This window comes from Narcine bancroftii, chromosome 6 (assembly GCF_036971445.1).
Source record: "Narcine bancroftii isolate sNarBan1 chromosome 6, sNarBan1.hap1, whole genome shotgun sequence".
NCBI lineage: Eukaryota > Metazoa > Chordata > Chondrichthyes > Torpediniformes > Narcinidae > Narcine > Narcine bancroftii.
The window spans coordinates 84,013,488-84,038,798 of record NC_091474.1 but is presented as its reverse complement, the minus strand read 5'-3'; the positions used below and the strand labels follow the sequence as shown (position 1 = coordinate 84,038,798).

General features: G+C 41.3%; 1 long non-coding RNA gene across 1 annotated transcript in view; it reads left to right on the top strand.

The window, feature by feature from the left end:
• LOC138737545 (uncharacterized) overlaps positions 1-24,996 on the top strand; it is a 103,758-nt gene extending 78,762 nt beyond the window's left edge. The window contains exon 3 of the long non-coding RNA XR_011341010.1: positions 24,936-24,996. This is a non-coding gene — a long non-coding RNA (uncharacterized lncRNA). The remainder of the gene's footprint in view (positions 1-24,935) is intronic.
• Positions 24,997-25,311: the final 315 nt, after the last annotated feature.

Below are 25,311 nucleotides of genomic sequence, written 5' to 3'. Positions count from 1 at the left end.
GCATAGATTTTTTTGATAAGTACTGTAATTTGAACCAATATTCATATCCAATTAGCAATTTCACTGAGAAATGCTGAACATTTAGTTTCTGTAAGAAATTATTTAGCATCTAGCAGTCCTTGGAAAAACATGGAGACTTCAGCAGTCAAACTGTTTAAATTACAATTATTTTGGATTCCTACTTAATTTGCAAAAAGAAAATGAACATGAAAGGAAACCTGCCCATAATGTTCAGTCTATTCGGTGCACAGATACTAATTTCATTGTTGTTTTGTCCTTTTACAGATGTTCCCTCACTTTAATAAATTAACACCCTTATCTGCAATTTAGAGACATCCCCTCTATATGTTCTGGTGGCAAGATCATAAAGGTTGGAATATCTCTGATATTGTTTATAAAAATGATTCATTTTCTCTTCAGCTTTGGATTCCAATTAACTGTAAAACAAGTTCAAATGTGAACTCTAATCTCTGATTTCGTATGAATGAGATTTGGAATGTGCCCATGAATACAATTGGATTTTTATTGCTGAAAATCTTATTATGAGAGGGAGACATTCTCTCTCGGTCTGCCAGAAATTCTGTAGATATTCATCTCCTAACTCAGTCAACCAATGGCCTCTGTCACTGGGCCAATTGCGTTAGTATTTAGATTCATTGGAGCTTTCAAGCGGAAATTAGATGAACTCATTTAATAATAATAATAATGTTATAACAATAAACATTCATTCAAGAATAAACACTGAAGAAGAAAGAAAACCCCAAAATGCTTTGGGTAAAATGTAAGAGCAGGAAGACCTGGGTTGCTCTTTGAGAGAGCCAGCACAGTTACAAAAGGCTGAATGGCCTCCAATGCTATTTAACAATTCTATTTATGACACCTTGTCTCAAGGATAATCTTGTGGAAAAGTAGTTTGGGGGGTAGGTGGCGAGACTTTTGGTGATTGGAGTTGTGGTCTGTTTGGAGTAATTGGTCTATTCACTGGGGGTCACACCCAACAACTCACATCAAGTCGCAATCTCCATTGGTCTTGCACTGTTTAATAGTCAATGAATCTGATCAGAACCACTGGCACTAAGTTGTTCAGCAAGTCCTGGATCTCATATGATAATCTGATTAGGATTAGATGAAGGGGGAGAGAGAAAAATTTCAACAATACCCAAAAACAAAAAAAAATGAAGTGTTCACATAGAATATAGGTGGCATGTTTGGCATATCGGTTAGCACAACGCCAGCGATCGGGACTGGGGTTCGAATCCTGCGCTGTCTGTAAGGGGTAGATATTTTCTCCTCATGTTTGCATGGGTTTTCCCTGTGGGTTCCAGTTTCCTCCAACCGTTCAAAACATACTGGGGTCAAAGGTTAATTGGGCAGCACAGACTCATGGGCTGAAATGGCATGTTACCATTTATGTCTAAATTTAAAAGATGTGAAATGACATTAACATCCAGATGTGAAAATCTCCGTTCACGAACACATCAGCAGCTCACGGCAGCCATCGGCTTATTAAATGGTGAAACCAGACTTGAAGGGCTTTAAGGTGTACTCTTGCTCCTTTTTCTGATGCTGTGAAAAGTTTTCATCTGTTTGCAGTGTTTCAGTGCATCTTTTTGATCACGAGTCATTCAATAACAATTAGCAATGGTGAATTCGGCAGGTCCAGACTCAAACATACTAAAGAACTCGGGGACACAGCCTCAAGATTCAGGGGAGTAGATTTAAGATGGAGATGAAGAAAAACTGTTTTTCCCAGAGAGTAGTGAATCTGTGGAGTTCTCTGCCCAGGGAAGCAGTTGAGGCAACTTCATTAAACATATTTAAGGTTCAATTAGATAGATTTTTACATTAAAAAAGGAATTAAGGGATATGGGGAAAAAGGAGGTAGATGGAGTTGAGTCAGTGATCAGATCAGCCATGATAGTACTGAATGGCAGAGCAGGCTTGATGGGCCAGATGGCCAACTCCTGCCCCTATTTTCTTATGTTCTTATGTAGGTCGAAGCCCCTTCCATCAGAACTGAGTGTTTCTGTCATTGAATGTTTTTATTCCTGATTTCCAGCAGTTTCAATTTTCTTGGCTCAATTTTTGCTTCAACGTTTTGCTTCTTTTAATCTCTCAGGGGATAGAGTCATTTCCAGGGGATATCATCATTCATTGTCGAACCCCAATTACTTTTGAGAAGGATGTAAAGAGCCTCTTTCTTGGCCTTCCAGTCATTTGGTTAGAGGGTTGCAGAGGAAGTCCAAAATTTTAACCCATCAAAAATGAAGGACGACGAGTCAGGATGCTCGATAATTTGGAGGGGAAATTCTAAATGCTTTCATGGGTGTGCTGCCCTGGTCCTCCTTAATAATAGAGGTGATGCATTTGGGTTGTGATGCCAATAAACCTGAGCACATTCTTCATCAGTGACCAGGGTCTTCTCGTGGCCAACAATTTCAATTCTACACCCTACTCCTAGGTCTGCCCATAGCTTTATCTACTGTCAAACCCAAACCACTTGAAAATTGGAGGTGCAACACCTAATTTTCCATTCAGGTGCTCTCTAACAGGATGGCATTCACACTGACTGCTCCACTTTCTGCTAAACCCTGTTGTCCCTCCCTTCCTCATCCTTCTATCTTCTTTCCTCCAGCTCTCCACCCTTTTCTCTATCCATTCACAGAGCCATCCCCCTCCCTGTTTTCCTCCGTGTGGGACTGTGCTCCTCCACCTCTCCCGCACCATTTTGTACAGGCACCCGCCCACATTTTGCTCTTTCCTTGATGACAAGCCTGAACCATAAATAATGTATTTTTTACCTTCCCTACATAAAGTACTGTTTGACTTGTTGAGTTTCTCAAGCACTGTGTTGGAAATACTACGCAGAAAACAGGCCCTTCGGCCCTTCTAATCTGTGCCAAAACATTTTTCTGCTTACTACATTTTGTAGATAATACATACTGCAACACTGAGCCACTTGAGGAAGAGAGAGTGAATGTTTGAGATGCAAGTTGTCTTGGCACTATTTAGATTCCCATTCATTGTTGGAGGTATATTCAACCAGGCAAGGGGAGAGGACTCCATCACATACCCGCAGCATGCTTTATGGAGGCTTTGGGGAGTATAACCTGCCTTTGAATGTTAACGTGTTTTGAAGAAACCAGACAGAAGTGTAATAACCATGGAGATTGGAGTCACTATTCTCGTCCGGGTCGCATAAATTGGTAATACAGTACTGTCGTGTGAGGGTAGGAAAAAAAAGCCAACCAATAAATGTATTTTTTTCCTGATCTTTCCTCATACTATGGAACATCAGGTACCAATTATATGCAGTCAATTTAGTTTAAGTTTTGCCTACAGAAAAGAATACTCACTAATCAAGCTTGTTCCAATGTCACTGTGTTCAGATAACCACATAAGTAAATGAGAAATTTAATTTTATCAAACACTGCACATTAGGGAAGATTGAAATATTCTCCCAGGCTCTGTGCACTCCTCAAGAGCATTCAAGAAGATAAATATTTCATTAAAATTAAATTTCCTTGATGGTTTTAAAAGACTTTTTTGCAAGATAATATTGGATGTAAAGTAAAAATGATACTGCATCAAGCCTCAGCAATTCCCATCTCCTTAAGCTGAAGTTACACTGGCGGGGTTCCTTCACACCTTTTACTCAAGATGGTTGGAAGTAATAAACTGATTTTCCCATTTTGTTCTCATTTGGATTTTTTATTGAACGGATAAATTTCTCACCCAAATAGTTCGACCAAATGAAGATTGTAATTTCAAAAAAAAATCCCTTGCTCCTATGCCCAGCCCCTGTGGTTAAGTCACACACAATTGCTCCGCTGTCACTGAGCTGCATGTGGTCTAATCGGGACCTAAAATGAGCCATAAACTCTCCAGACCAGGGTGGCCAACCTTTTAATTTTTAATTTAGACGTACAGCATGGTAACAGGCCTTTTCAGCCCACGAGTCCGTGCCGCTCAATTAACCAACACTCCCGTTCATACTTGTGGGCTGAAATGACCTGTAACTGTACTATATGTCAAAATTAAAAGATTGGCTATCCTGTGATTTAAAAATTAACACTATGCATTGTTTTGTAATTCCTTCTCATAAAGATTTTAAAACACACATTTATTCTTTGAAAACTTTATATTTTATTTTTTGTACATTTTGTACTCTGTTCAAAAGTCGCAATATTTATTAAATTATTTATTTTTCTCTCTTGTTTTGATGTCCATGAGATTTCTTCAATGGGATTGACTGTTCAGCCAGACTGATCATATCATTGTCATTGAACAATGTACTTTAAAGAAAGCTGACATTGCAGGTTACAAGTTTGAGGGGAAAGTATACTGCCTCATTTTCCATCTGTGTTTCATTTCAGGGCTTTTGCCTTTCTGACAAAAAGGGGTGGGGAGAATTAGGTGGCACGGTTAATGTAGCAGTTAGTGCAACGCCATTACAGTGCCATGATTACAGTTCGAACTCGGCACTGTAATGAATTTGTACGATCTCCCCATAACCTGCATGGGTTTCCTCTGGGTGCTCTGGTTTCCTCCCACCCTCCAGAAAACGTCTCATGGACTGGAAGGGTCTTTTACCATGATGCATGTCTAATTTTTTTAAAAATTAAAATGGTGTGCACTTGGGTAGAAGGCAGGAGATCAGCGACAATAGTTATAATGAAGAAGGTGCCAGGAGGAACGCAGAAAAAAGTGACGTATGTAGAGGCAGAGAGGAGATGAGACAGAAAAGGTCAAACAGAGCAGCTGACAATTATATTTTCTGTTGAGATTTCAAGTATTTGCAGTCTTTTGGTTCTATCCATCTTGAATGTTCCTCGACTGATGGAATCAGAACTAGCTAAGTTGACAGTGTTGAATTATTCTTTGGTGAATCCTTCACGTAGTTATTATTGAAGCAGCCAGCAAGCAACATTCTACTTTGGTCTATTTTAAAATAAATAAGATTAAAATACAAAAGTTTAAAATTGCCAAGTAAATATTCTCTGAAGTAACGCATAAACCTTTGGTGAAGGTGGGAGCAAATATTCAGCCAGCTGGATGCCTTGTTTGTGCTTTGCTCGTAGATGCTGTTTGAATAAAGTTGTGTGAAACAGCAAAGGTGTTGCCAAGGGTGAACGGCTGATCACCGTTGGGGTGACTTCTTAAATTGTCTCCTTATACCTGTTTTGTAAGAGTCGTCCCAGTCAGAGGCTTTATCTTTTAACTTGGGGGAAAGGGGAAGGGGGGGGGGTTAATCATCTATCATGTTATTGTTCATCTTTTGGGCGATTTCATTGAGGGGGAAGAACCTGCAGATGCAGCGACAGTCCAAGTGTGTGACTAAAAAAAATGCTTTATATTCATGCAAGTGAAGTTTGTTCAGTGGAAGTACAGTATTTTGTCTTTTAGGCAGCTTGTTGTTCATCCAAGTGTATTAGACATTGTAAGAGAAGTCTCAAGCAACAGGAAAATACACTTATCCCCATACATGGTGGATACCAGGGGTCAATTGTGTCTCCTTCTTGTGAGGCTGTGATTGGCACATCCTGGTTCCATTGGCCAGCGTATGCACTGTAATCTCAGGCAGTGAATGCCAATATTAATGTTTTAAGGTTTTCCAAACTGATTTAGATGGACCAATGAGCAGGAAAGTAAACCAGAAAAATGAAAATCCATTTTCTGGAATCTGGTTTCATAATAGCAAAGGAATTGCTGTATTGACTCACCCTACCACTTAAAATCATAACATTAATAAAAAATTTATTTCCATGTCAGGTTGCAGTATCATCATTATCCACCTGTTAACAAATCTTTGCTCGTAACGCCTCATGTCTTTATGCAATAAAATCATTGATGGGAAGGGGAGACAGTGCCCACTCCAGAAAAATGACTGCACACAAAATGACTGCACACAAAATGCTGGAGGAAGTCGACAGGTCTCTCAGCGTCCATCGGAAGTAAAAATTTATAACCAGCATTTCAGGCCTGAGCCCTGAAGTCCCAGAGCAGGAATAAAAAGTCTGAGGGAAAGGGAAGAAAGGGCCTTGGGGAGGAGCACAGACCAACAGGCAGAAGGTGATAGTTGGAGAAATGGAAAGGTCAGAATCGATCAGGCAGCGGGTGGCTCTGTGAATGCAGAGCTGAGGAAAGGAGACAGAGGGAAAGGGGAAGAGAGAGTGAGGCAGAGTTAGAAGAAAGGAGAAAAGGGGATAGAAGAAGGGGGTCAGGATCATGGTAGAAAATGAATGGTTGGATCTTGTCTTGATGAAGTTTTCTGAAGCAGCAGAAGGTTACATTGGAACTCCCTCTTACGTCTCCAAAATTCTTGGCAAAATTAATAATGCATATTATAGTACAAGGGCTTTCAAGGTGGAAAGAGCATTATCTTGAAAAGTAGCTTTGCAAATGCAAAAGTTCATGGAGTAACAATATAAATTCATAAACCTTGAATTGAAAACTTGTTAACCAAGGTGCACAGTATATCCCAAAACAACATGATGTGATCACCTTTCAGATTCAGTTTATTGTCAGAGTACATTCATGACATCACATACAAGTCTGAGTTTGTTTTTTCTGCGGGTGAGGCAGAATTACCGCTTATTGGCAGTGCAAAAAAATAGCTTAGTCAACATTAAAAAAAATTTAACTTACTAAAAAAGATTTTGGAATACAGCACGGTAACAGGCTGTTTCAGCCCACAAGTCCTTGCTGCCCAATTTACACCCTATTAACCTACACCACCCCCCACCCCCGCAGATTTTTGAATGGAGGGAGGACACTGTAGCCCCTGGGGAAAACCCATGCAGACATAGGGAGAACATACGAACTCCTCACAGAGAGCATGGCATTCAAACCCCGGTCAGATCCCCCAGTCGCTGGTGGTGTAAAGACGTTGCACTAACCACTGCACATCACATGTAAACAAATAAAGAAATGTAAACAAACTGACTGTGCAATACAAAGAGAGAGGAAAAATTCAATAAAATGCAAAAGTAAGAGTCCTTAAATGAGTCCCTGATTGAGCTTGTTGTTGATGAGTCTGATGGTGGAGGGATGGCAGCTGAACCTGGTGGTGTGAGTCACCTATACCTCTTCCCTGATGACAGCAGCGTGAACAGAGCGTGTGCTGGGTGGTGTGGATCCTTGATCATTGCTGCTGATCTCTGAAGGCAATGTTCCCTGTAGATGTAGATTTACTTGTGATGTCCAGAGCTGTGTCCACTACCTTTTGCAGGGCTTTTCATCCAGGGGTGTTTGTGTCCCCATACCATGATGCAGCACGCTTTCCACCACACCTCTGTAGAAATTTGCCAGGGTTTCCGATGTCATAGCAAACTTTCACAAACTCCTGAGGAAGTTGAGGGACTGACATACTTGCTTCACGATGCCATTAATGTGTTGGTCCCAGGAAAGATCCTCTGAGATAATGACTCCCAAGAATTTAAATTTGCTCACCCTCTCCACCTCTGATCTCCGATGATGACTGGATCAGGTGGAGACATTGACATGTTGGAGAACGAAGTAATTTTGTTCCAAAATCATTGTCATAGAGAGGTTCAGCATGTAACCGATCCAAAACTCCAAGTTGACCATCAAACACCATTCCCGTTTTACTCTCTGCATCTGATCATCAAATGCTTTAAGATTCCACTCCTCACTTATATCACCGAAACACAAGGGATAGTTTACAATTGCAAGGTAACCTAACAACCGGCATGACATTGGGCTGTGGACGAAACTGCAGCACTGAGAGGAAGTTCATGTGGTCACTTGAAGAAAATGCCAACATGGTCCATGAAGTTGTGGTTCAACTGGCTATGCTACTGTGCTACCCTTGGTGCCCTGTGACAAATAATGGAATTTACAAGATATAGGAGCATAAGACGGCCATTTGGCTTGTCAAGTTTGCTGCGTCATTTAATCATAAACTGATTTATTTTCCCACTCAGCCCCACTCCCCTCATTCTCCCCATAACCTTTGATACCCTGTCTATTCAGATAGCGATAAAACTCTGCCTTAAATACTCCCAAATGACCTGGTCTCCTCAGCCACCCATGACAGCATAGTCTCTAGCTAAATTCCTCCGCATCTCTGTTTCAAATGGGTGCCCATCAATCCTGAAGTTGTGCCTTCTTGTACTTGACTCCCCTGCCGTGGGAAACAACTTTGCCACATCTACTCTGTCCAGGCCTTTCAACATTCAAAATACTTCTCTGTCCCTCCTCATTCTTCTGAACTCCAAGGAGTACAGTCAAATGTTCCTCATATGCTAATGCCTTAATTGCAGGAATCATTCTTGCAAATATTCTCTGAATCCTCTCAAATGCTAGCACATCCTTTTTTAAATAAGGAGCCCAAAACTATACACTGTACTCATGTCCTTCAAAGCCTCAACATCACATCCCTGCTCTTGTATCCTATTCTGCTAAATATGAATCCAAGATTTATTTGCTGCCTTGACCACCAACTCAACCTGGAGGTCAACCTTTAGGGGATCCTGCACGATCCCCTAAAGTCCCTTTGCACCTCAGAACTTTGAATTTTCTCTCCATCCCAATAACAGCCTCTGCTCTTTCATTCCTTCGACCAAAGTTCATGACTATGCACTTTCCAACATTGAATTTCATTTGCCACTTCGCTGCCTGTTCTCCTCATCTATATCAGTCTCCCTGCAGCGTCTCACAGTTTCCTCCGCCCTACCTGTATTTATGACCTGAAGTAAAATTGAAAGGAGGATTCCTGCTTCAAACAAGTTGATCTGTGCCTTCGTTTCTCCTTTTTTGGATAGGTTTGGTGAAAAATGGCAGCAATTTTGCAGCCTGTCAACTCTGAAATACATACATTGCTTCTATTCTTCAACCTTACATAGTTTGTAAAATATTCTGGAACAAATTCAAAATAAGGGATATCAATGCTGTTCCATTATGTGCAAATTACGGAACTCCAAGCTTCTCTGCTGAAGTATAAATTACAAGCGAGTGAGAGTTTTATAGCACTGCATGGCAGTGGAACATGATGTAGGCAGGCTCTTATGCGATTTGTACAGCCCTCTTGGCTGTCCAATTTATATTTAGTTTCTCCAGGTATTATGTGTCACTTTCTGGATATTTTTTGTTTTCATGCTTTAGGGTCTGGATGTGACTGGAATTTATTGCCCAGAGATAATTGCTCTTCAGAAGGGGAAATGCCTTCTCATGCTGCTGGAGTAGTGTTGGCGGAGCCACTCCCACTCTGCTGTTGGGTCGAGTCCTCTTGGATTTAGTGTCAATGAAGGGACAGTGAGGTGTTCCCAACTCAGGATGGTGCGAGTCTTGAGGCAGATGGCAGACAGTGATGTTCCTTTGCATCTGCTGCTCTTGTTCTTCCTGGCGGGAAAAGGAGGAACTGCTATTGGAGCAGCCTTGGTGGAGCAGTGCAGAGTGTTCATGGTCGGTGGGACTCCCCACTCTGCGCTGGTGGCAGTGGGAAAGAATACTTAGCATAGTGGATAGGTGGATATAATTAGGGGGACAACTTAGCCAGTGTGGTGTTGAGCTTCTCGAGAGTTACAGGCACGACACTCAGTCAGAAGACTTGTGACTTGTAGATGGGCTTTGGGGTGTCAAGATGCAGGATGATCAGTTTCTGCCTCACTCTTGTGGCATTTAGGTGGCTGGTCGAGTTGACTTTGCCATCCTCCCAATTCCAGTGGGCTGAACAGGCAATCCTGTTCAGTGGGCAATCCTGACAACTTCGCAAACTCATAGATGGGGATGAAGAATGCATTGTCTGGTGGGATCTGCAGTTTGATTCAGGACTTTCTTCCTTCTGATTGCTTGAGTCATCGGCTTGAACGACCAGTATTATAAAGTCCCACTATATTTGGTTAATAAATATCAGAGTCACTGTCTGTCCAAATACATAACTGGTCAGTTGCTAAATTAAATCTTTTTCAGCACAGCAACAGTCCCTTTCAGACAGCGAGCCCATGCTGCCCAATTACACCAAATTGACATACAATCCTGGTATGTTTTGAAGGATGAGATGAAACCCACACTGATATGTGGAGAACGTACAACATCTTTACAGGCAGCACCAGATTCGAACCCCAGACGCTGGCGCTGTAACAGCGATGCGCTAACTGGAATGCTAACTGTATCGGCCCTTTGATTTAATTTACCCAATTTATAAATAAGCTAACATTTAAATCACTTACAACTTTGTCTCACTTGATCTTTAGAATCTTCTCCAGGTCCAGATAGTCCCGAAGTACTTTACAGTTTTGGAAGTGTTGTCACATCTGTAATGTGCAGTAGCCAATTCCCAACTGCAACATGCAACAACATGGTGAAGACCAGTAAGTCTCCCTCAGAAATGATGATTGAACAACACAGCAAGAGTATTCCCTGCTCTTCCTGAAGTTGTGCCACAGAACTCAGGAGAGCAGATGTTATGGCCCTCCCTCAGCATGGCATTGCAATCCCATTCCATGGAGATTGTTTTCAAGGCTGTGGTATGGGACTTAAATGTATATCCTTTGTCTTTGAGGCAATCTTCTCAGTGAGTTAAGGAGCTGATAAATGGATATGTGTGTTTCCCAAGTTTGCTGACATCTCCTCAGGGGTTATATTTTGAAAGTGATTCATTTGTCCTAAAGCGCCTTAAGGCTCCAAGAAATGCTGCATGAATTATGGTTTGTACCTAAAATGCATGCTGTGAAAAGGGTGACTGGCACAATGGCTCTCAGTTCCCAGAAACGCAATGACTAAAACAGGTCTCCAAATCCCTTTGTGGGTCGCACCATGTTCCACCTCTCTGATCTCCTATTGAAGTCGCAATTCACATCCAGCTTTTGCAAGGTTAACTTCATTTGGTTGTCACGGATTAACACTTAAGTTAAAAGTTCAGATTTATTGTCAGAGTACATACATGGCATCACATACAACCCTGAGATTCTTTTTCCTGTGGGCCAGGCAGAATTTATATGTATTGATAACTGAAAACTTAATTCAAGAAAATGATACATGTACAAAATAACATAAATAAAGAATAAATGTAAACAAATAGACTGCAATTCTCCCCAGTAAAAATATCAGTAATAAAAAACATGCAAAGTAAGAGTCCTTGATTGAGTTTGTTGTTGAAGAGTCTGATGGTGGAAGGGGAACAGCTGTTCCTGAACCTGGTGGTGCGAGTCTTGTGGCTCTTTCCTGGTTAACCTCTTTCCTGATGACACAAGACAACACTTTGCATTTTCCTTTTCTGAGTCTGAGTTTTTGTTACCAAGTTTGGATGGTGGGCACAGTTAATGAAGATGGTAGTGGCTTCGAGCTATGGTAAATAGACCACCTATTGGGAATGTCATACCGGATCATAATTGATAAGCAATATGCTAAAATCCAACAAAAATACACATCAGATTATACATCTGGTTGGTGATTTTTGATATAGGAGCTGATTGTTCCTGACCTTCGGTAAAACCATGTGGTAAGTCTCACAACCTGAACCTATTTACCCTTCCACTCGTGTACTCCAAGGTCAAAGGTGCAGTAGAATGCTGATCCAGCTATCATGAAACTTTCATTTCCACATTTTCTATTAAACAGATGGCCTACAAATTTATGATGTTCAAACAATGTGGGAGGAATCTAGACCAACAAAAGGTGTTAATTGGATATGATAGGGGATGAGGTAAGAATTTATTTTGTCTGCATGAAAAGAGATGGAATGGCAGTGGGGGCAGGGGGTAGGGGGTTAACAAAATCCAGAGAAGTTGATATTAATATGGAGGGTGCCCAGTCAGAAGATGAGGTATTGGTCCTCTAATTTATAGGTGGTCTCAGTCTGGCAGTGCATGAGACAATGGACAGATATGTCAGCAAGGGAATGAGATGGAGAATTGAAATGGGTGGCAACTGGTGGACAGAGGCAAGGTGCTCAACAAAGTGATCTTCCACTCTATGTCCATTCTCTCTGATGTCGAGGAGACCACAATGGGAGCACTGGATACAGTGGAGGACTCCTGCAGATTCACAAGTGAAATGTGGAAGCACTGTTGGGGGCCCTGAATAGTGGTGAAGGAGGAGGTGTGGGCGCATCTCCTGTGGTTTCATTTTCCTTATTTGTTGGAATTCAGATCAGACACTGATTTATTGTCAGAATTCATACATGACATGACATTCAACCTTGGGATTTTCTTTATCCTGCAGGCGAGGCAGAATTACTACTTGTAGTTAGTGCAAAAAAAAACTGTACACATAAACAAATCATGAATGTTAACATCTGTGCAAAGTAGAAAGGAGAAAAAAAATAGTGCACAATTAGAGTCCTTAAATGAGTCCCTGATTGAGTTTGTTGTTGAGGAGTCTGATGTTCAATGCCTCTCCACGTAATTCAATTGTCCTATGTTTCAGCTGCCCATTCCAAAATCATATCAATATGCCATTCCACAATCTGCACTTCATTTGAACAGAGGCCTCTGCTGGGCCAGTATATTTTCTAGTGCAGGTCAGAACCTTGTGTCCATCACTAACTCTCACCTTCTCATTCCCCAAAGCTTTTCCTCCAGCTACAAGGCTCAATAACACTAACTAGAACAAAGCAGCCTGCTTTATTGATGTTCCCTCCATCATAAATGCTCTCCCTCTTTGACTAGAGGTAGAATTGAGTGTCTACAGAATGCTCTAAAGCAATTCACTGAGGCTTCTTGAACAGAACTCCCTGACCTGTTGCCTCAGCCTTCTAATACTAGGGCAAAAGGTTAATGGGAGCAATGTCACCTCCAAGTTCATCTCCAGCCTGTCGGTGATGCACAACTATTCTTTCAGGAATGAACTGTGTCCTATAATTCCCAAATCAGTGGCCATAATCTCCTGCAGGAAGACAAAATATCAAACATATATAATGATATTATAATGAATGTTATTGAGGAATTGTGGCTTGAGTGTTTGGATTTGTAACTAAATTAGAACTCTAGATTCAAAAAAGGAATCTATAGCTTCTCCTGGGATCCTCATTCACTCTGGGTTGGACTGGGTCCTGGAAGGTCACTGCATCCTGGTCACTGATGCATAACATGCACAAGGCAGAGCCTGCTTGCAGTGACATACACACAGCCTGTGTCTGCATTCTGTAATGCTCTATGACTTCCAGGTGAGACATCTCGGAGCTGTTGCAAAGTAGTTTCACGGGGAAAAATGAAGTAAAGATTGTAAAGTAGAAGCGATGGAGTTCAGAGATGTTGATTTGGAGTTAGAATCCTGTATGTTTTGGAGGGAAGGAGGAAACTGGACCACCCGGGGAAAACCCACGCACGTCATGGGGAGAGCAACGTACAAACTCCTTACAGACAGCGCCGAATTCAAACCTGGGTCACTGGCACTGTTATAGCATTGTGTTAACTGCTACCCTGACCGTAGTAGGTGACCTGGATTGCTCAATGAGCTGGCATAAACTCAATGGTTTCATTCTTTGTTGCCAAGGAAAATGGAAATATATCTCTCCATTTTATGTTTATGAATGTCATCAGCCCTCTCACTATGGGACAAGTTTATAACCCTTAAAATAAAAAATTTCTTTATTTATGATCCAAAAATATTGTACTCCAATTTTTGGCAATTTTCTGCAGGTTAGGGAGTTGTTCAATTTCAAGAAGATAGTTTTGCAGTCAGGAGCGTGGGTTGGCACAGCACTTTATCATGTTCCTTAGAAACCGTCTCTCATGTACCATGAAATAATTTGAGGTAAAGCCGCTGTTTCATATGGAAAACGGTGATAGCTGTTTATCACTCAGCAAGATTTCACAAACAGCAATAGCCTGAATGAGCAGCTAATCAGTCGCAAAACCAGAAAGTGTTGGAAACAGACAGCAGATACATCAGCACGAGGGAAGTGAGAGCAGACTAATGTTTCAGACATCGGCCTTCCATCAGAATTGCTTTGTCAGAATCTCCTACAAGGTGATCAATCCATTTAGGTCGCAAGTACTGGAAGAGTTATGAGATTGCTTATCGGTTACAAGAGTCTTTCAAGTTCCCACAATCTCTATGTTTGACAATAAAGAACAGTGTCTGAATGAACAATCATCACAGCAGCACGTTACTAGTGTCTCTCCGAATCATCAATAAACTGTACAGGCCTCACAGTTTAAAGCATTGTCCTGGAATTGACAGGTAAGTACATCCTCTATCAGAGAGAAGCTCTTTGTGACCTGTGCACCTTGTATTCCACCCCCCCCCCCCCCATTGCTCCTCATTGTCACACATTAAGGAGTGAATATGTCCCCCTCCTGTTTGTGTGGGTTTTCTCCAGGAGCTCCAGTTTCTTCCCCCCCCCTCAAAAATATACCAAGTTGTTGGTTAATGGGGTGTAAATTGGGCAGCATGGACTTGTCGGGCCAAATTGGCCTGTTTCAGGACTGTATGTCTAATTTTTTTTTTCAAAAGTGACACGGATCACATTTTATTTTTCCACATTCCATAGCACAGTCACAACATGGAAATAGGCCCTTTGGCCCAGAGTCATGCTGACCATCGAGCACCTTCTTTTATACTAGCCCAACCCTAGAATTTTATCCTCCCCATATGCCTATCTTCTCCCAAACTACCACCCTATCCCAAACTCATCTCCCAAATTCTAGCACACACCTCCCAAACTCTACCATTCATCTGCACACTGAGAACATTCTTATAAATATAGCAGCTATGTTTGCAAAATCCAGGTGCAAATCTTTAATTCTGTCCCATCTCACCCACGAGTCCCACCCAAATAGCCTCCTTGAGATCTAAGTAAATTTTGAAAATGTGATATTTGTGAGGTGGATGATGGATTCCTGACAATCCCGGTTTCTTTCATTTTTTTCTTTTTTTTTCTCCATCTTTGCATTTTCTTTCTTTGGGTCTGTTACTTTATTCACTATTCATGGGATGGTGGTGGGGGGGGGGTGGAATAGGGATTATAGCCATCATGTATCAAAAATTATTATTTTTACTCTGTATTCAGTTTTTACTACTTTTGTTGATTCCATGTTTGGGAGATAAAATTTATATCAAATATTTTTAAGAAAACATTCTAAGCACCCACCTTGACTAGAGTAATTTAGTGAAGTCAATTATTTTACCAGTAGTGTGGTTATGTAACTGGACGACTGGTGTTTGCAGAGCATTTTGTCGATCTGGATCTAGATTTTCGACACAGAAATCTTGTCTGAATTCAGGTCAACAGTTATCTGGATACAAATGCATCAAAGAATTCCAAGATAATTCATCAGAAGGACTCACACAGTTCAAGCAGGCAGCCTATGCCCTCCTCAATAAAGTAATCCAGGCATGATGTAACAGGGCAGTACGGTTGGCATAGCGATTAGCGCAATGCTGTTACAGAGCCAGCATTTGGGATCAGGATTTGAATCCAGCGCTGTCTGTAGAGAGTTTGTGCATTCTCCCCATGTCTCTGTGGGTTTCCTTTGGGTGCTCCGGTTTCCAGTCACTGTTGAAAAATATACTGTGTTTGTAGGTTATTTGGATGTAATTGGGCAGTGTGATAGTACAGACCTATCACCAATGTATATAGTTACAGTATCTAGAATGTAATAACTGTGCTTACAGCGATTGGCTGAGAGCTTAGCCACGCCTACTGTCTGGGCCTTAAAGGGTTGTGTCGCTGGCCAGGTCGGATCATTCCGGACTGGTCGGCCACCTGTGAAGAGCTCCTGTCTTTTGCTAATAAAAGCCTTGGTTTGGATCAACAAGTCTTTGGTTCTTTTGACAAGCTCTACAGGCAGTATGGGCTCGTAGGCTGGAAGGGTCTGTTACCACTTTGTATGTCTATATTTCTTCTTCTTTCTTCTTTGGCTTGGCTTCGCAGATGAAGATTTATGGAGGGGTAATGTCCACATCAGCTGCAGGCTCGTTTGTGACTGACAAGTCCGATGCGGGACAGGCAGACACGGTTACAGCGGTTGCAAGGGAAAATTGGTTGGTTGGGGTTGGGTGTTGGGCTTTTCCTCTTTTGTCTTTTGTCAGTGAGGTGGGCTCTGCGGTCTTCTTCAAAGGAGGTTGCTGCCCGACGAACTGTGAGGCGCCAAGATGCACGGTTTGAGGCGATATCAGCCCACTGGTGGTGGTCAATGTGGCAGGCACCAAGAGATTTCTTCAGGCAGTCCTTGTACCTCTTCTTTGGTGCACCTCTGTCTCGGTAGCCAGTGGAGAGCTCGCCATATAACACGATCTTGGGAAGGCGATGGTCCTCCATTCTGGAGACGTGACCTACCCAGCGCAGTTGGATCTTCAGCAGCGTGGATTCGATGCTTTTGGCCTCTGCCATCTCGAGTACTTCGATGTTGGAGATGAAGTCGCTCCAATGAATGTTGAGGATGGAGCAGAGACAACGCTGGTGGAAGCGTTCTAGGAGCCGTAGGTGATGCCGATAGAGGACCCATGATTCGGAGCCGAACAGGAGTGTGGGTATGACAATGGCTCTGTGTACGCTAATCTTTGTGAGGTTTTTCAGTTGGTTGTTTTTCCAGACTCTTTTGTGTAGTTCAGAGCCAGCTCTTCAGCGCTTGATGTCCTGTTTTGTGGAAACTGCCAAAATGTTTGGCCTGGAAGTCAGCCTGAAGAAAACAGGTCCTCCATTAGCCAGCTCCCCATCATGACTACCAGCCCCCCCCACATCTCCATCGGGCACACAAAACTCAAAACGGTCAACCAGTTTACCTATCTCGGCTGCACCATTTCATCGGATGCAAGGATCAACAATGAGATAGACAAAAGACTCGCCAAGGCAAATAGCACCTTTGGAAGACTGCACAAAATAGTCTATATTTAACATTTAAATATAAATGCTAGCCTTGCCAGCAATACCCACATATCAATAAATAGAATAAAATCTGATCTCTGAAACCTGAACATTAACCAATAATTTATTTTCATGAGATTTCCATGATCACCAATTGGACCATCCAACGCATTTCACTTTCCCTCATCAATTATTTGATCATGGTATCGGGTATTATTGTCTTTTCTCTTATAATTGAAATTATTCTGTAGTGTCTCAAATCCAACCATGAGAATAGACTGGATGAGATACATTATTTATTGAGCCTCGTCAGGCATGCTTAACTGCAACTGGATTTTTCTGTTATTACAAATTAGGCAGAGCTTTAAACATATGAATTATAATGTTTCCTATGATTGGCCAAGTTGCCAGCAGGCTGACACCTTCCTTCGGAAGGGCATTTGTCTTGAGTGCATACAGCAGAGCATCGTCTCTGATTGTCCTGGCCCTCCTTCCCATCTGACCTTTGCCGGTTCCCATGCTCACTCTACTTTCCAAACTCCCACCTCCCACTGCTCTTCCTTTATCTCTTTCTCTACCTCTCCAATCTTCTTTTATCCAAGCTCCTGGGTCATCCCCAGCCCTTTCCCCATCTGGCCCTCATTTTATGCTTGATATCTCCCCTTACCATCCTAATTTTGAAAAAAGGTCCCCACCTGAAACATTGATTATCTATTTCTCTCCTTGGATGCTGCCTGCCTGACCGAGTTTTTCCAGGACATCCAACAGCTGCAGGTTCCCAACAGGCCATGCACTATTTTGATATGGTAATATATGGTTGTTTCTTTATCAGTAAGTTACACTCCTGGAACTCAACTCAAGTTTGTTTATTATAACCTGACTGCACATATACAACCAGATGAAACAGTATTTATCTGAACCACAGTGTATACACACAATACCGCAGCACATAATAAATGATAACCAAACACCTGTCCTCACCCCACACACCCCAACAAAACAGCGTTTTCTGCTGACATAGCACACATAGAGACAAACAATACATATGCAAGACAAGTATTTCATCTATACAAATAAATAAATAAATATTCTTTTGTATATATGAGTCTCGGATGGTTAGTTCCTTTAGTCGTTCAACATTCTCACTGCCCGTGGGAAGAAGCTGTTCCTCAGCCTGGTGGTGCTGGCTCTGATCCTCCTGTATCTCCTTCCTGATTGGAGTAGCTGAAAGGTGTCATGTGCATGGTGGAAGGGGTCCTCGATGATTTTTCACGTCCTCTTCAACCGACGATCCCATAGATTATGTTGGTTGGTTGGGTGGGGGGGGGGGGAGGAAGAGAGAGACTACATATTTGTAATTAAAAGTTAAAATAAATATATAAAAATATGTTTGGATACTCAATTACATCTTTATTGGACCAAGTGGAACAGTTCACAGATGTCACTATAATTCAGGATGATTGCTAAGTTCTAGCACTGTGCAATATCCAGAACCTGGAAATGAAAAAGTAAAAGACCTTTGTCCTACCTCGTCCCATCTCTCAACTGATGGACTCTTAGACAGTTCAGCGCTTCCTCGAAGTGCCACTACCATTGGACATTGACCTGAAGTTAAAGAGGTAGAGCTGCACTGGTTAATGAAAGTGAAGGAACAGAAACTATGGTCAACTGAACTATTCCCACACAATTGCAAATCTTGATATATATAATTTACAAGGATATTAATAGGGAATTAATTCTGCTTGGTCAGCTGCTCTGAATGTGCCTGGAGACCAATTCCATACTGATTCTAAGCTGTTGATATTAATAATGAACAAGTTATGGAATTTGTCGGAACGAAATCATGCAAATACATTAATTTTTCAATTTCACAATTTCAATTCAACAATCTTATAAAATAACAGAATTTCCAGTCAATTACCCAACTCATGGTACAGGAGCTCAGTGTGGTGATCAGGGTAACCCTTTTCAAAAGGCCCAGTGGGGAAAATATGGGGTCAATTTTAAATTTAGACAAACAGTACGGAAACAGACACTTCTGGCCCACGAGTCCGTGCCACCCAATTTACCCCAATGAACCTACACCCCCAGTATGTTTCGAGCAGTGGGAGGAAACAGGAGCCCTCATGGAAAATTCACGCAGACGCGGGAGAATGTACAAACTCCCTCTGGACATCGCGGGATTCGAACCCTGGTCGTGATGATGTTGCTCTAACCGCTACACCAACTGAGCTGCCCAACTTCTCAGCTGCAGCATTTTACATGCTCACCAAGGCAGCCTTTAGCCTTTTTTTTTGGCTATGACTACCTTAGAACTCTGCTTAACATTAATAAGCCCCCTTCCCTATGAAGTCGTTTAATTATTTTTTTCTGTGCTTCACTCCTACTGACTACATAAAAAGCATTTTATGATTTCAGTCTGTGGCCCCCCTCGCCCCTGCTTAATGTGCTCAAAGGGGGGTGGGGGCAGAGTATAGTCCTGGTTCAAAATGGCTGCTCTAAGGGCACGAGCATGATATAAGCAAACGCAAAACTGGCGGGATCACGAACCTTAAATTCAAACCGAGGCGCTGGATGCTTTCAATCACTGTTGAAATCCATGAAGTACTCAAGCTCAATTTCAAGTTTGACTCCCCTGTGAAGTTCAGGTCCCGATGTTATAGGGATGATCTGATAGGACAAGGGAGGAGAATTACGAAAGGAAAATGTTGCCATAGCGACTTTTGTGCATCCTCTTCAGACAATGATCCTGGTAGATCACGTTGATGGGGGCAAAAGAGAGAGACTATATTTTAAGAATTAAAAGTTCAACTAAATATAAAAAATATATATATGGTGGTTAGCACAGCAATCCAAGTTCAAATCCAACGCTGTCTGTAAGGAGTTTGTATGTTCTCTCCTTATCTACATGAGTTTCCTCCTGGTGCTCCAGTTTCCTTCCACGCTCTAAAGACACAAGGGGTCACATGGATGTATTTGGGTTGGGCAGCACTGGCTCATGGGCCAGTAAGACTTGTTTCCACGGTGTTTCTCGAAAAAGAGCTGGAAAAGATTGGCTATGGTAGGGGTAGTTTCCCTTGGAACAAAAGAGGAGATTTAGTCAAGATTTAGAAAACTAAGGATGAGCAAGCAATAATTATTAACTTCAACAGAATGGCGGATATTTAAGGTAGTTTTGAAAAAGTGCTTTCACTCAAATGGAGGTGAGATCTCAAACACACTCTCTCTCCCTCTCCGAATGAATAGATGAGGCTAAAGCCATCTCATCTCAAACAAACTTGAGCAAGCCCTCAATGCGTCTTAAGCCACAAAACTTTGAACCCAAAGCTTGGTAGCGGGATGAGGCTGAGAAGCTCCGATTCAGCTGAGCTGGACAAGTTTGGCTGAATGCTATCTTTCTGCGCTATTAACACACATAATTCAATGATTTCTGAAGATCTGCACAACATTCTTTCTCTGCTTCCCACTGACCAAATCTGCTGGCTCGGATTTCACGCTGAACCACACAAGTGCTTGAGCTCTCAATGAAAAGTTTTATTCTCTCTCTCTGTTCCAGTTTAAACAGAATATGATATTGCCATCCAAATCCAGTGTATTCATGTGCCAATTTCTCTCAGTTTGTCCACATCAGCCATTCTCAATGGATGTCATGTGACCCTCCCAATCCCCCCCCACAAATGGGGTTCAGCAATTTAACAGAGACCATGGACTGAAAGGATAGAAGGTTTTTGATGCGGTTGGTAGGAGAGAAGTACAGAAGAAACCAACTAAACTTGACTGATTTACAGGGAAGGGGGCCCAGAAACTTTGAGCAGAGTCCTAAGGGGGGCATCACTAAAAAAAGGATGAGTATGGCTGCTCTAGAAAGCCACATTGTAATCCACATTTGTAGTTGTTGTTTCTAATTTTAAAAAAATGGATGCGAGTGATTATTTTAAAATTGGAATGCCCAGACCAGACTTTCTTGTTGAACTGAATAATATGTTGATTGCATTTAATCAACTCAGAAATTTCCACGTTATCAAATCAGTTCTCTCGCAAAACTTCCCACTCGCTTGGTGTTCACGCGCACATTTTTTTTTGCTGACTGAAATCTTTTTGTTTTTGCTGCAAATCAATGCCTGATTATTTGTAACAAGCAACTTCATAAAATATGCAGCAAGGTTTATGATCAAGTTAACAAAAGAAATCTCAATTTCTCATTTATTAAACCCTTAGGCATTTTTCTCTCTCATTTTATCGATAAATATTAATGCTCTTCTTTGTCTCCCAGAGGTATTATCTTGTCATGCACCAGCATTAACACTAATTGCTCTTTCTTTCCTCCCTGGGTCTTTCTCCACCTTTAACCCCCACCCCTCCCGACCTTTTCTCTCCCCTTCTCTTGTTCTCGCATTCAAATCTCTTTTTTTTCCCCCTGATAAATCTCTCCCATTCTGAAGGTACCCAATTTAAAGGAGGAAGTACATAAACCTTCCTCTTCAGAAAAGAAAAAAAATCTTGAGAAGTTTTCACCTCCTGGGTAAAATGATAATTTGTGAGTTGAGATTCTTTGGCATCTGCTGAAATTGGTCTTCGGTAGGGAATAAAACGATGTCAAAGTGACAGACTAATGTGTTAAAGAAAAGAGAGTCGAACATCAACTCACGAAGGAAGTTTCCTTAATCCACAACATCCCATAGTTCCTTGCAGAAAACGAGATAATTGCTGAAGCAATCACCAAATTTGGCACAGCAGGATCACAGAGCAATGTTCTAATTAAAAAATGTAACACCAAATTGCATGACTTGTTCATGGCAATAAATTCTGATTATGATTATGTATAAGCTTTGATGAAATTATTACATGTCTGTTGTTAACCAGGACAACAGGGATAACTCTCCAACTCATTTGCAGAAATTTGTCATGGGATTTTATGCATCCACCTGAGAAGGCTTCAAGCAGAAGATTCCACTTTTGACAATGCATGCTTCCTTCAGTAATGCAAACCTCAATGTTCTGCACATGATTCAAAATGGGACTTGAAGGCTCATGTTTCCGATTCAAAGACTAGTGATGCCAACTGCTGTAAAGGTCACTGGGTTTACCATTTTGAAAAAGTTGTTGAACCCAGATATTCCTCTATTCATAATGGCCACAAATTTAGTGATGAAACACTCTCCAGGGATAAAGAGAAGTGAGCAAGCAATGTACAAAAGGCAGATTACAAGTTGAGTAACTCATCGATTGAAAGGATGTTACCATAAAAGACTAAACCTCCCAATATGTGAATGATAAGGACACCGACACCTCTGTGTTGTCTTCCTTAGAAATACATTGACATTGCTTCTTTTTGTGCTTGTTCAAAATCCAAGGGCTTCTCATCCTGCAAATACGTTATTTGCATTCTCAACAAGCAATCCCAAAGTCTGCGGTAAAGACACCCAAAGAAAAGAAGATAGGAGCAGGAATGTGCCAACCTCAATGTCCACTGCAAGCCTGCCCCACTATTCAATCCAAACACGGCTGATCTACCCCAGACCTCATTGCCTCTTCTCTACCTCATCCTTGCATCCATTGATTTTTCAAGAAATGTATTTGACTTGAAATGATCAGCTTCCAGTGATTGAGCTTTCTTCACCATTTTCAAATGTCTAAAAGAGCTGAGAATTTCAGAGATTCACTGAGGAAAGAAATTTCTTTGTAGTTGAGGTTTAAATGGCTGTCCCCTTGTCTTGAAACTATTTCCCCACACTGAAAGCACTTGAACTCTTATCTTGAGTTCAAACACAAAAGTGCTGGAGGACCTCTGCAGATCTCACAGCGTCCATAGGTCGCAAATGCACATTTCAGGCCTGAGCCCTTCATCAAGGTAAGGATGCAATGAGATCTGCTGAGTTCCTCCAGCATTTTGGGGTTTTTACTACAATCACACCGTCTGCAGCCTGTCGTGTTTCACTCTGTTTAATGGTTGTTGATAGGATACTCCTCTCATCCCAGGAATTAGCATGGTGAAATGCCTTTAGACTGCCTCCAATGCAACCATATCTTCTCTTATGTACCAGAACCAAAACTGTTCACAGTATTCCTAAATATAGTTTCACCAACACCCTCTTTAATTTTACCAACACCTTGTACAATTGTAATATAATTTCCTGATTTCTAAACTTCATCTTCATTGTAATAAAAGTCAATATGCCATCTCTCCTGTTAACTGCTTGCTGCAGCTGCCTGCAAATCTTTTTGTGCTTCATGAATAAGAACATCCCAATCTCTCTACACTTCATTCAGCTGCAATCATTTAGATAATAGACGGGAGTTTAAATTGTAGAAACGTAACTGGAGCATTTGTTCATTTGGTAATTTGGGAAATAAATTGATGTCAATAATAATAACAATCCTTCATGGTCTGAAGGTCTACTTTCACACAAACACTTGTAATTGAAGATACGTCACTAACATCTTCTTATAGAAGGTGTTAGCTGGACAGCATGGTCAGTGGAGTGATTCGCACATCACTGTAACAGCGCTTTAACGGTGTCCCAGGATAGGAATGGCATTTTTGCTGTTCACCTTTGACTATTCTTAACTGGGACACTGTGCATTCACACTTGCAAGGAGCCATTCCCAGGCTGTTCTACCTTCTACTGGTAACATCATAATGCATTGCGCGATGGTGGACCTGCCTTAAATCCTGATCAATGTATTATGATCTTATATTTGAACAAAATTAATCATGCCTAATTATAACATAATTAAGGTTTATGTACAGCACAGTAAAGCTCTTCAACTCCTGTTATTGCTGTGCCGACCAATATACACCTTTATAAAGGACCGTGGGAAAGTGCTAGCAATAAATAGCAATAGCGGACAATTTTTAAACAACCTGGGAAAGCTGGTAGCGTTATCGCGGACAACTTAAACAGTGTGGGAATGTTGATAGTGCTATCATGCACAATTTATAAATATAGTGGGATAAAGCGATGGTGAACCTGCCGTCCCAGAATGCAGTGTGGCAGAGAAAGGGCTGTATGCACGACTGGGTTTCTCTGCCACACAGCATTCTGGAAAGTTAGGTCTGCCATTGCTTTTTCCCATGGTCTTCATAAATTGTGTGCTATATAGTGCTACCAACTTTCCAATGCTATTTATAAATTGTCCTCTGTTGCCATTTATTTCCCTCTCTCTCTTTCTCTCTCTCTCTCTCTCTCTCTCCTGGTACAAATTTCCCACAGTAAAGTTTATACCTTCATCTTAATTTTTCTTCCTTCACATTCCTGCCCTCATGCAAAAACATGTCATTTCTGTCCTAGAATGGAAATGCCCATTCTACACTTGCCTGATTGCAATGCAATGTGCACTTAGGGTCAAGGCAGTCTATTCCCGGTGTGAGTTGACGTCATCTCATGCCAGCGTTGGAACAATTTTAATTCCACATTAGACCCTTTTTAGGCTGATTCGCCATTAATTCCTGGGACCACTTGCAAGTGTGAAAGGGACTGAGTAGGTTTTCCCGAGGTGCTCCAATTTCCTCCCACATTCCAAAGGGTTAGGAAGTTCATTCGTCACACGGGTGTATTTGAGCAATGCAGGTTCGTGCACTGGAAGGGCCTGTTAATGTGCTGATTCTCTAAATTTTAAAAAGATATAATTTAAGATCTCAGGATGGAGAAATGTTCAACACTGTTGGTACTCAAAATGAAAATTTAAGCACGAACCAGATTTTTTACAGTAGAATTGGAGGGTCAGTAAGTATTGCTAATTGTAGGTAGATTAATGATAAATGAGTTCAAATTGTGTGGGAAATGAGAATGCTCCCTCCTAGTTACTATCAATACTGGGTGATATATCAATACTGGATTTACTTTCTAAGTACTCAGTCTTGGAGTATGTTATTACCCTACATTTCCTAGGTAGAGACTTGGCTTCAAAAATAAATAGCAAACAAAAGCAAGGAAGAAACATCACCTCCCAGTGTGTGACATACACAAAAAAGATGAAAAATAAAATCTATCATTTGTCAAACTGAGGAAAAATAATGTCCAAAAAAAAAGCAGTCCTTGAACCTGCTTCAGGGAATGGAAAAGTCTATTTGTAATTTCAATTCACGCATCAATGTATTTATTAAAGAACGTGCATGAACACAACTTCAATTAAAATGTTACATTATTATTTTTATTAGGCTTGTCATTTCATGCATCTGAGGACACACTTGAAAAGGTGTTGAAATTAGTCCTGTGGAGGTAAGTCTCGATTTTCACGGAGTGTCTGGACTTGATGCCATCAACATCCACATTTCGAAAGACACCCTCTGGTTTCTGGGTGAAATTTGCCATCGATTTCTGTTGACAATTGTAATTTGTTTTTTTGAAAAAGGCCAACATCAATTCAAACAAAAAACAGCGATTCAGAAGGAATTATTCCCTCAGAATAATGGCTCAGCATTAACCCATCAGACCCTGTCAGCTTTCCGAAAAAGGATCAGATTTATTTGTTTCCCCATAAGCAATAATTTTTCTCTTTGAGTACTTATCCAATTGCTTTTTTTTTTGGAGATT